The sequence below is a fragment of the Chamaea fasciata genome, unplaced genomic scaffold (assembly GCF_029207755.1).
Source record: "Chamaea fasciata isolate MVZ Bird 193981 ecotype frontalis unplaced genomic scaffold, bChaFas1.0.hap1 SCAF_2, whole genome shotgun sequence".
Classification (NCBI taxonomy): Eukaryota; Metazoa; Chordata; class Aves; order Passeriformes; family Sylviidae; genus Chamaea; species Chamaea fasciata.
Window position 1 is genome coordinate 112,748,845 of NW_027094087.1, and position 12,150 is coordinate 112,760,994.

A 12,150-nucleotide genomic window follows, 5' to 3' on the forward strand; every position below is an offset into this window, starting at 1 on the left:
CTTACATTCCAGAGAGCTCCAATACCCTCTCTCTGACTTATACACGAGCTGGAAATCAAGCTACTCCATTCCCTGGAAGATTTGCAACTCAGCAAGGGTATCTCAAGCAAGAAAGATATCAATAGGCAAAATAAATTATGTACGATGCACACAATTTCATATAAATTATGAAAAGTCTTATGAAACAAAGTCAACACCGCCTTAAACATAGTCCAGCCTAAGACTTCTTAGTTCTCTTAGGCTGGACTATGTTTAAGAGGTTTTTTTCCTCTGGTCCCTGGGGAGTGCCACCTGGGCTGTGCGGCTGGGCGATGCAGAGTGCACTCTCCGCGCACACAGCGATATTGTCACACCACAGCACATCTTCCAGCGCCTGTCCCTTTAGGTCTGGCTTTCCCCCGCGCTGTGCGGACCCGGCGGTGCTTTAAGACTGCGGAGGGAGGGCTGGGGTTAGCGCTGGTCCCTCCGCCGCGCCGGGAGGCAGCCGGGGAGCCGGGCAGCACCGGGCTCAGTGCGCTCCGAGCCGCCGGAGAGCCAGCCCGGGAGGGCAGCGGAGCCGGCAAAGAAGCGGGCGAGGGGAGGAAGATGTACCCGCCTGCCCGCCCGCCTGCCGCCGGGCCGAGGGGAGCCGTGTGAGGAGCAGCAGCAGCAGCAGCAGCAGCAGAAGGAGGAAGAGGAGGAAGAGGAGGAGGAGGAGGCGTGCGAGGAGCCAGCTCGCCGCGGCTCGGGGCTGGCTCGCCGCCGCTGCCGCCGGGGATGCTGGTGTGGCCGCGCCGGAGGATTTTGTCACCTGTGGCCCTGCCCCCGCCGCCCTGCGGGCGCCTCCCCGAGCCAAGGACACACCTGGGCCCCGCCGCGCTCCCGCCCCCCGCCCCCGCCGCCGGCCGCCTCTTCCCCCGCCCGAGCGCCGGGCGAGTGTCGGCGGAGCCGCGGGGCTGCAGGCGGGGCTGAGCGCTCGCTGGGCTCCCAGCAGCCACCAGCCGAGCCGGCCGAGGGCCAGCGGGGCAGCGGGGGAGCGGCGGGGGCATGTGGATGTTGGCCGTCGCCTTGCTCCACAGCATCTCGCATGGTGAGCCCCGCCGCGGGCATTCCCCTTTCCCCTTGTCCCCCGCGCTCCCCGGGGTCACGGCGGTGCCCGGAGGGGTCGGGACGCGTGGAGGTGGCTGCGGGAGCCGCCAGGAGAAGGGAGGGTGAGCTCTGTGATGGCTCAAAGCCGCTCAGCCCACCAAGGGACGGCCCGAAATCGAGCGGCTTTCCTTGCGAGCATCAGAGCATCCTTGACGGGTGGAGGCACGAAGGATGCCTTCTTCCCCTGCCGACCTCCCGGCCCCAACATTTGGCTAAAGGACGTGTTCTGAAACGGCAGAAACAGCCACCCCTGTGTCATTTGCCACCCTGCACAGGAAAGGAAACTAATATATGGTACTCTAATATGTGGCATTTGGAAGATCTTAGTTTGCGTTGTATCTTCTGAGAAGGTGACATGTGGCAGCTGTATCTGTTTTTTTGGCTCGGTTCAAACAGTTTCCTGTTAATCTTTAGAGAAACATCTCTTCCAAGAAGCTGAATTTATAAATGGATTTAAATAACAGGTATTGCACTCGTGGAAGGGCATCGGGTACAAGAAATGATCGGGGCAGACTTCCAGCGCATGGAGGAAAATTCTGTGTCGTGATTAGCAAGTACTGACCTGTTGAGAACTCATTTCTTAATATTAACTATGGAAGACAAATTAGATCTAACCTCTCCCTGCCCCCATCACCTCTCCCTCATCTCGTTTAAAGTTGTTTAGGAGGATCTGCTTATTCCTGATGTGAGAAGTCTGTGACACTCGAGCTGGACGTGCACATGTGGGCGTTTTGCCATTTTCCCACAAAGCTTTGCCAGCCTCCATCAGTCATGACCTGAAACAGCTGCCGGTCACTTTTGCAAATTCCGAGGGCAGAGATTTGTCTGTGCCACGGTCTATGGTAATTATCTGTTAGGGCTTAAAGTGAGATCACCACATATCTTTTCCTATGTGTCTGGAAGAACATCTAAATACAGAAAAACAATTAGAAAACCACTCCTTACAGTGAAGTCCTCAGTATGTGTATTAAAACTAACTGAAAAACCAGAAGTTTCATTTAATGTCTAATGATAAAAGCTAACCTGCTATAATTTCAGTTCTAAACTGTCAGGAATCCAAAAATTCATACGGAAAAAAATGAAATTACTATGTTTTCCTTATTCTGAAAAAATGTTTTTGTCATTTGAACATGCTAGTTAAGAAACCATATTGAAATTTTGAACTCATACAGCAGAATGTTTCAAATGTACTGAGTTCAGCTTTTTCCAGAAAGGAGATGTTATGTCAATCAACTTTTTGATCAACCTTAAACTTCTGCCTAAAGTTAGTATAATTCAGTAATTCAGTGCCTCATCATCTAGCATATTCTGTGGCGCTTTTTTTTTTTCTTTAAATAAACTTTTTTGGATAGATTTTTTTGTTATTTATTTATTTATTGAATAGAATAATAGTTTTGATTAATTTACTGACTTGTAACTAATTAAGCATACCTTTATTTTTCCTATCTGCATTTTGGACAATAGCAGGGAGACCGAAATAGCAAGAAGTTATTCTCTCCACTTTGCTGTGCAGGGAACACAGGAGATGTTATTCTAGGCAGGTGCATCTTTTTAAGATTTCTGGCTTAACCTTCAGCTAAAAAAAATGCTTAAAGCTCATCGTGTTGCAGTCATATTGTTTCAAAGAAGGAGATAGCAGGAACAGACAAGACCCAGATACGCAGGAGAGTGATGGGAGCAGGGAGGGGAATGTGTGAGAGGAATGTCAGGTGGGGAGAGAGCAAACAGCCTGCTGAGGGAAGAGATGAATCAGCAGGGATGTGATCCGTGGGGATGGAGCAGGATGTGTGGAATGTGCATCCCTGATGGCTCTGGAGGCAAGAAGTGTCACTCTGTGCCAGGTGCCACGTGCCAAAGTCCTTCTCCGCACATGGCTGTGGCCTGCACCCCACCCACCCCTGTGTGCTGAGGGGTGGGGAGCCATGGGGGGGGGGTTTGCTTGCTCTGTGGTTTTGGGTAAATTATCCAAAATAGTGGAGGAAATGCATTTTCAACCTACTTCCCTCTCCACCAAACTGCAGCCCTTCACAGGGAAGGCAGGAAAGCACTTTTTATTTGCCCTTTTTTTTTTCTCCTGCACAGGTGATATTGACACTGTTTACTCAATAAACTTTATGAGCACTTCAGCTCAGAGAAAACCCAACTGTGATACCTATTAGTAAGTGTACGTTTTTTAAAATGAGCCATCATTACCAAAAATTACATGTTGGTGGTGAAGAGACCACTTTTGACAGATGGCTATACTTTAAAAAAAAAAAAACAACAAAAAATTAAACCAAAAACCCAAACCAAACTCAGAAAACAGTCCCCAAGAAAACAAACAAGAAGTAGCATAGCACCAATCTGTGTTGCACCAGATCAGCTTCTCTGTGGAAAATGAAATCAGTGGTTTTACTGCAGATGCATGAGGATGAGCTTGGCAGGTCTAGAGTAGCCCTGCTGCCCAAAGCAAGGTCAACTACTACAGGTGGCTCAGGACTCCGTCCTGTCAAATTTTGAATAACTCCAAGGATGGACATGCTGTAGGATACCCCTGCCAGTGTTTTTTACCCTCACTGAAAAAGTAAATGCATTATATATATATATATATATATATATATATATATATATATATATATATATATATAATCATATCTTTAAATGGAGCTGCTTGGTTTCTGTTTTTGTCTTTTGCCTTTTCTCTGTCCACTGAATACCATCAAGAAGAGTCAGGCTACAACTTCTTTACACCATTCCATCCATTATTTTTAGTCATTACTTAGATCCTCTTGAGCCTTCTCCAGTCTAAATAGTCCCAGCTCTCTCAGCCTCTCCTCATGAATCTGATTCTCCCATTTTTTAACCATTTTGTGGTCCTTCACTAGACTCACTCCAGTGTGTCTGAGTTTTTCTTGGTCTGAGGAGACCAGAAGTGGTACAGAGCACTCCAGATGTGTTGTCACCGGTGGATGACATGACAATTTCAATTTTTCTCCTTTAATGCCAGTTCAATGTATTGCCATCACTCATGTTTATCCGGGCTTGCATTTTAATAGGAAACCCTTCACAGGGTGGGATATCCCATTGTTTCTCTCTCACATAATTCTCCTCTACTGCTTAAGTCCTCCATAAACACATCCTTACCAAACTTCTCCCACAAAATACTTGGAGTTATTTTCCATCTCCAGCCAGCATGTGAAATTCCACTTGTTTGCCAGACTTACAGCCAAGTGCTTTTCTGCTCTCATAGAAGAATTTCCTCCCCAAAAAACAAGATCTCCATTAGCTGCCTTCAAATCCTGCCTGTGGGCTTGCTGCTATTTAAAAATCTCAGCAACAGTTGGCTGCTCTGGACATTGCTCATCTCGCTTAATTTAAAGTGTTTACAGTGCAATTCACTGTAGCCTCTCCAAATAATGCTTGGAGAGAGAGGAATGGGAACTTCCAAGGTGTGATTTCTGTTCTACCTCGGCCAACCACTTTAAGGTAGGAGGAATCATCTCTTAAAATGTGTTTTCTCCTCTCTTTTGTCTATTAAAGGAGACCAAAATAGATGGATGGAAGAGAGATAAGTGTCTGCTTCATAACCTTTTGTGTTTCCCTGGATGACTGAGTGACTTGAAACGCACAGAGAATGTATCCGTCTCATCTGTGAACAATTTCCATTGGTAAAACTTATGTCCTGTACTTAAAATTAAATGCAAAAGCAGTTTCCTCCACAGCCTTTTGTGCCCTTTGTCTGTAAATAATAAGTCACAGAAAATGCAACATGAAGTCAAAATTATTTGTGCAGTGATGCGTAAGCACATAGTGTGTTGGTGCTGTAAAGTGTGGACAGGCAAGAAAGGGTTAACTGGAGAGGGAGGGGCACAAATAATTTTTGCTGTTAAAGCAAAAATTTAAAACTTGAGGGTTTGAGTTTTAAACTCTGCCTCCTCCCTTGAGTTTCACCAGGGAGGAGGCAGAGCAGGACAGGGCTGGAACCAGCAGCTGGGGTTGGTGGAAGGAGTGGTGTGGGGCATGGCCATGAGGACCTGGGCTGGTGGGAGATTGTCCTTGCAGAGAGAGGCTTGGGATCCCTGAGATCAGCCTTCAGAAAAGTCTTTCCAGCATATGTGGTCCAGCTCCATGAGTTGTCATGAGTTCTTATTCCTGTTTATTCCATCCCTCCTCAAACTGGTCCCTCGTCACCAGAACAGGTGAAGGCTGAAAGCTTCTAGGCTCTAGCCTAAAACCTCTTTGAAGGTCTCCTCTGATTACATGTCCTCAAATATTTATGTCCTCACAGAATAGAGACAAGAGCTACAGATAGGAATAACACAGAGGCTCCACTTGTTGCACAGAATGGTTTGAAGGAAAAAATCTCCCCTATGTTGTGTGTCTGAGAAAAAGGATGGAACATCCATGACACAGATGTGTGAAGGGCAGGTCTGGTTTCACTCTGCACTCCTGGGTCTTGGGGCAGGCTGTGTGGAGAACCCACAGCAGCCTGCTCCTGCTCTTGCTGCATTATCCATGACAACAAGTTGGCAAAGGAAATATCTCTTAGGGTTCTCCCTGCTGCAGCCTCCTGGAGAAGCCGACTGGAGCTCGTGGTGCAGGACACACCTGTGGCCAAACCTTCTCGTGAAATCCAGACCCACAACTCAATGGAAGCAGGGGGGAAAAGCAGGTGGGAGGGCTGCTGTGGCCCCACACGACCAAACCCAGTTTCTATCCCGTTTTAACTCTCCCCTCCCGTGGCAAGGCTGTTGCTTGGCAACCCTGCATCTTTGCTCCACCGCTGGTCGGTGGGTCCTGCTGCTCTCCTCCTTTGCCCCAGGCTTGGGGAGAGCCATGCTCACACGTGCTCCCAGCAGCCTGCAAGCAGAGATATCATCTCTTCTTCAGTGCCTGGAAGCAGGTGGGAGTTAGGAAGATGGAAATGTGGAGGATGCTGTGCATAGCCCGAGGCATGGAGAACTCTGTTCCTTCTGGTGCCTTCCTTGTATTGACTCTGGCCAGGGGGGTGTTGGCTCCCAATAGTTCAATTCTTGTTTTGTTTACATGGTTGCCACTCCTTGTGAGCCACTGGCATCCACAGCAGGTAATAGAAATCAGTATTTGGCTTAGGACCAGGGATAACCTTCTTCCCACATAATTACAGTCCTTAATGGATTGCACTGTAACAATTGTTAAAGAGAGGTCTGCAGAGCTTTGAAGCCCTGCAGACCTCTCTTTATTTTGTTTTTTAATTTTTATTTTTAAAGCCTTGTTGAAACTGTGATATTCCTTCAAATTTCCTCTTTTCCTACCACTTCTTTTCAATGAGAAGCAGTTGTGTGTACATGGACATGCCTGCATCCAAACCCAGAGGGGTTCTAGATCTATTGCTAAAATGCTCTGACTCCTAACTCAAATAATGGAAAATCAGATTTAGAAATGAAATAGTCCTCTTGACTCATCCCCTTCATGCTGCAAGGTTATGATGTGTACAGTGTGGCACAGCTGTTCCTGTGATTTCAGTGTCTGTAATTCATTCCATCCTGTCTTAGCATTACAATTGTTCAGTGCCACGGTCTTTAATGTCTCGTCTTTGCACACGATTCAGACACACAAAAGGGGTTCAGCTCATCTTTATTTGGAGGCTTTCAATGGATATCTCCAGTGCCATAATGCTTGGGGTGTCATGTTATGCTACTTCCTCTTGTGAGAAGCAATTAGCACTGAGAAAAACCTCTCTGTCCTTCTTCAAGCCCGTGTTTTCACCCTGGGCAGTTGGCTGAAGGGTTGTGTGCTGTGTCCCCACCTTTCTCATTTACCTATTCTACATGCCACTCTCCTCCCCTACCCTATTTCATATGCTAGGAACAAACTTGTCTGTGTGAAGATGTGAAAATTTTAAAAAAAAAAATTCTCCTGGCTTCTCCCCTCTGAAAGGAAATATTTTTCTTCTAGCTGACAGTCCTTTAAGCAGTGAGAATCTTACCTTCTCTGCTTGTTTGCAAGGTGCAATGCAAAGAGAAGTCTACAGCATCAAAAAAATAATCACTACCCTATGTTTTGATGATGTTGCTTGAAATAGAAAAATCTGGTATTCTCTGAAGAAAACATGAATCATACACGGGCTTTAAAATCCTTCCCACAGACTGGATTTTTCCATGCCTTACTCTAGCAAGGATTTCTAAGAAATATCCTTGTCAGATACTCCCCTTCTCTCTAATAACTTTTGAATCTGCTGTCCAGTCTCAATCCATTTGCTTGCTGAGTTTAAGTAGAATATAATTAATTGCTTTAATATGCATGTAAGAGTATAAACACTCACCTGGGCAGAGGAGAGAGAGAGACCAATGCCACTCCAAGTTGTTGAAAAAATTGGAAAAAAATCATAGACGTCTGACTTAAGTCTCCAGTCTTCTGGCCAAATCTCCAGGGGAAATTCCTTTTCCCACTGATCCTGTGCTCACAGAACCACCTAATGGGGAAAGCTGGCTTGTTCGCCTCTTCCAGGTGCTACTGGAACCCCAGGAACGAGTGCGTGAGAAAAGAGTAACTTCAGGCAGGTAAAAAAAAAAAAATAATAATCCCCATTTTCTGCTTTAAAGCTCAGTGTGTATTAAGCCACCCAGAGTGTTTTGAAAGCTGCTGCTTTAATTCATGAGCATATCAAGACTGAATGGCTAATTGTGTGTGTACTGTAAGAACAGGTCATGCGAGAGAGCACATTTTTTTTGCCAGATAACAATATTCCTGCACATTATCAGCTTGGAGCAGTCAATGGCTTCAAATGAAGCAAATTGTAGCTATTCCCTTGCATTTTTTGGGGTGGAATAGATAGGTATCAGCAGCCCAGATGCTCTCACGAGTAGTTGCAATCGGATGATTAAGACTTTGTTTCTCCATCTTGAGCATTCCCAGATGCACGGTAACAAACAGAGCTTCTCAACTGGTATCTTCTTAATGGCACTTTACAGAACCTGAAATTCCTTTTCCATTCTTAAGTGTCCCGTGGAAAATATTTAATTTTTGCAGCTTGCCCTGATAAAAAAAAATGGCTGACTGTGAGCTTATAGATATGAGCATTAAGCTTGGTAGCCAGTGAATATCAGAAGGTTTAGCGATTGGTTTTGACAAGCATTCAACATTTATCTGAATCTTTCCAGTATCAAATCGGGCATGAAGTCTTCTGAGGAAAACCTGTTCTCACAAGGCTTTTGATTCTCCTGTTTCCAGAGTGATGGAAGCTTCTAAAAAGCTTTCCTACTTCTCCTCTTTCCTTCTTAACCCCTGGTCCCTTTATCCCTCTTTTGAGTTTATCTCCCTTTATTATGGGTGCAGTGGCAAAGCTTTAGTTTACCTGAAAATTTGGAGAAGAGTGGTTGAAGCTTGTCATCTTTCAAACAGATATGAATCAGAGAGAAGATGGAGAATATTTCCCAGTTTGTTTCAGAAGATCGAGATTTGAATGCTTTGGACAATATTTCAGCAAAATATTCACAATTTCTTTGCATATTTTCATTTAAAAAGGATAAAAAAAAAGCTTCTAGAGCTATACCAGGTTTTGTTTCTTTGTCGTTATTATCTCAGGGGGCTATGCTGCTTCCTCTGGTTTTGTTTTTAAACTGACTGGGACTAAAATTTCTTTCTTAGCAAAACTGAAAAATTTCTAAATCTTATTAAAATGAAAGTCGTGACTAAATGTAGAACTGAGTTTCCTTAGTTATATCCCTCTGTGGTTATCTTTACCTGGTCTGCAAGACAATAACTCATATTTTCCTTTCAAATTGCCACACTGAAAGGAAATAGTGAAGGAAACTCCAGCCAGGGAAAGAGGTCAGTAACGAGGAGAGACAGAATGATTTAAAAACTGAGGCATGACTGAACCAAGGTGTCATCTCTCCCAGAAACTGGGCTGGTCATTCACTTAGATTTTGATTTCAGGAATGTTCATATTTTTATTGTTCCTTTTCCCCAGGTCTTCTGACTGTTGAGAACTTCCTCCCTCACCACACTTTCCCTTCACTTCCTCTCTACTTCCCTCCCATTCTTTCTTCCTTCAGGTGCTTTTAAAACCACTTTCAAAGCTGAAATTGCAAATGAGTTTTTTTGCATTCTGAATGACAATGAGGGGCTCTGTTTGAATAGCTGAATGCTTCAATGGCAGATATTTGACTGAGTTCCCTAAAGCCCAAAGCTTATGAAACCATCCACGATCTGAATAGAACCAATTATCAATTACAAGGAGCTGCTGCTCCTTGGAAGATTCTTTTGGTGGTTATTTTTAAAGTCCAAATCAATGCAGACTTATTGTAGACAGACCATTTTATCTTTTTCTTTGAAGGAAGAATTTCCCTGCAAGGCTGGTTATAGGAGTCATCCACCAGATACATCATCTTCCAGTATGGGGATGTGAAAACATTCAACCACTTGGATCCTTCATTTTCAACTTTGTTTTCACAAAGGCTTTCCACGAAGCAGCTCTCACTTGTGTTGGTCTGCTGTGGTCATTCCTTGTGTGTTTGCCCACTTAAGGTGAGAATATGGTGCAGGTGCACTGCAAAATTGGTGTGCAGACCTCACCATCCAACCCTTCCCATGGTTTTCAGTTGGGATATTTCAACTGCAAGCTGGTGGCTGGGTGGGATGTGTCCAGACTGATCATGCTGAGGGTGTTTCTGCATGTTCTTCATGCTGGTGGCTTGGGACAGAACTGGAATGTCTGTGGCCAGAACTGTTAGAAAAATGTTCTGGATATCCCAGTGGAATCTCATGGCTCAAACACTTTGGGGTTTCAGTGAGGTCCTAATATCAAATCTTCTCCTTGTGCCTCCTGCAGTACAGTGTGACCTGAAAAGTTGCCTGAGATGCATTCGATGTGATCATCAGCTGGTTTGAATTGTTGCTATATCTCTGTTAACTTCAAGAGACCTTCCTCACCAAGCTGCATGGTGGCTGCAGAAAGAAAGGATGGTCAACCCCATACAGTCAGCCAGTAGAGGATCTAAACCCAGATTAAGAATTTGTGACTATTTTAAGGTTTTTGATCCTTACAACTAAATCAATAACTTCAAAAGCTTTTTTTTTTTTCCTTTTTTTTTTTTTTCCAGAGAAGATATAGTTATATGCAGAGTCTACTTGAGATACTTAGCTGAAAATTTGTTGAATTTGTTTTAGGAAGAACCAAATAATTTCCACCCACTTAATCCAAAACACTATATTTTAATCAAACAAACAAACCAAAAAAACCCATAAATGGGGATTCTCCTTCATGACCTTGAGTAGCCTTGATTGCAGCTGAAGCCTGATCAAGCTTGATTTTCCAGACTTGAAAAGTAGCATCCTGACTGATTTCATGTACTTTGAGTGGAAGTTATCATATAGTCTTCTTCCTCCACTTTGACAGATTGAATTTAGGTTTCAGTCAAGTCATTCTCTGAACAGCAGGACCAGTGAACCCTGCTCTCATGCAAAATTGCATCCTGCCTTCCTCCTCCCCTTCCTAAACCAGCTCAGGACAAGGATTGTGCTGCCTAGTTGGTTGGATTCTGCTAAGAAAGGTTAAATACACCCTGGAAGCTGGTCCCTTTGCCTTTTGGTGTCTCTGAAGAACAAATTAAAGATTTACTCTTTTAGTTCGTGGCTGCTGTAGTTGTTTTAAATGAACTGAAATGCACAGAAATATGTTTAAGACAGCTCTGCAGGAAGCTGAAATTTGCCAAGGGCTACCAGAGTTATGTAGATGAGTAAAAGGTATAAGGAGGAGGAGGTTTATTTGTTCTGTCATTGTAGAATGTCTAGAACATTGTATCTCTTAAGCCCCAAACATGTTTTGGGCTTCAGAAGAGGAAACGAAACAATTCTGAAAGAGCTGCCTGAACAAATCTGTCATGAACTTCTCCCAAATGCTCTCAAATCTATACTTAAACATTTCTGCTAGTCACCAGCTCTCTTCTAAACAGATTAAAGTATTGTTATTTTTAACAGAACTTCACTCCCAATAAAACCAAATTTCTCTCTTTTTCTTTTTTTTAATTTTTTTTTTGTTGTTCTCCCCCAAGACATTTGCACTTCTCTCTTTAATTTTTGTTTAACAGCATCAGATTCTATTTTCTCCTGAAAAACTTCCCTGGATGCCCACATCTTTTTTTCTTAAAAGCAGCCATGATTCCCTGCCCAATATTGGTCTCATCTCTCCTGCTTTCCCTTCACAGCTTCAGTCTCCTGGATGATAGCCCAGCCCAAAAGGGATGCAGGGAACTGAGCCCTCTCCTGCTGGCTTTCCCTGTCCCTCAGTTTGGTTTTCTCAAGAATTAGAAAGAAGGGCCTTATACAACACCTCAGGGATGTTCTCTGATCTGTCCTCTATGGCTTCAGAGACCTCTCCAGACAGATCTCCTTTCCCAGCCCAGTTCTGCTGCTGCTGAGCTTCCTGCAGATGTCCATCCCAATGTCTTTCTGGGGGACGTCCTTCCTTGGATTTCATTGCAGTGCACAAGGCAGGGTGCTGGCAGCAGGGCAATGTCTGCTGCTATAAAGCATTTTCTTAAAAAAAAAATACCGTCCCCCAAATGTGAAGTCATCTTGTTGGTAACACACTGGGGATTCTGCAGGTTGAGATTCCTTATTGCTTTGTTGTGTTTGCTTTTCATCATTACAGCTTAAATCCAGAGCTGCCCTAATGCTGTTATGTATTTCACAATATTGATTTTTTTTTTAGCCGTCTTCATTTAAAATTTTCCCTCCTTTTTACCTTTTTTTTCCCTTTTCCTTTATAGACCAACCTTCACATCACAGATGTGAAGAAAGAATAGGCACAGAAATTGCTTTTAGTTAGAGAGAGACTGCAATTTACTCTTTCACTACGGGAGGAATAAAACGTCTCACCACAGAAAGAGACGCAGATGAAAGGCCAAATAGTATCTGGACCTGTGTAAGCACTGCAAGATGTGTGTGTGTGTTGTGTGTACGCATTTTCCTTCAGCGGTGCACAGAATCCCAGTCAATTATTTGATGCACTCGCCTGTCTGGGCTGTGACCTTCTAGAAGGGCCCCTTCCTCCAGTTC

The 12,150-nt window shown here is 44.2% G+C and overlaps 1 protein-coding gene and 1 long non-coding RNA gene across 2 annotated transcripts in view; both read left to right on the forward strand.

The window, feature by feature from the left end:
• Positions 1–12,150, forward strand: part of TMPRSS2 (transmembrane serine protease 2) — a 315,898-nt gene that overhangs the window by 273,266 nt on the left and 30,482 nt on the right. The gene's annotated exons all lie outside the window — the stretch shown is intronic.
• LOC136286141 (uncharacterized) lies at positions 988–2,481 on the forward strand. The gene is made up of 2 exons (XR_010719788.1): positions 988–1,069; positions 1,593–2,481. It is a non-coding gene; the product is annotated as an uncharacterized lncRNA (long non-coding RNA).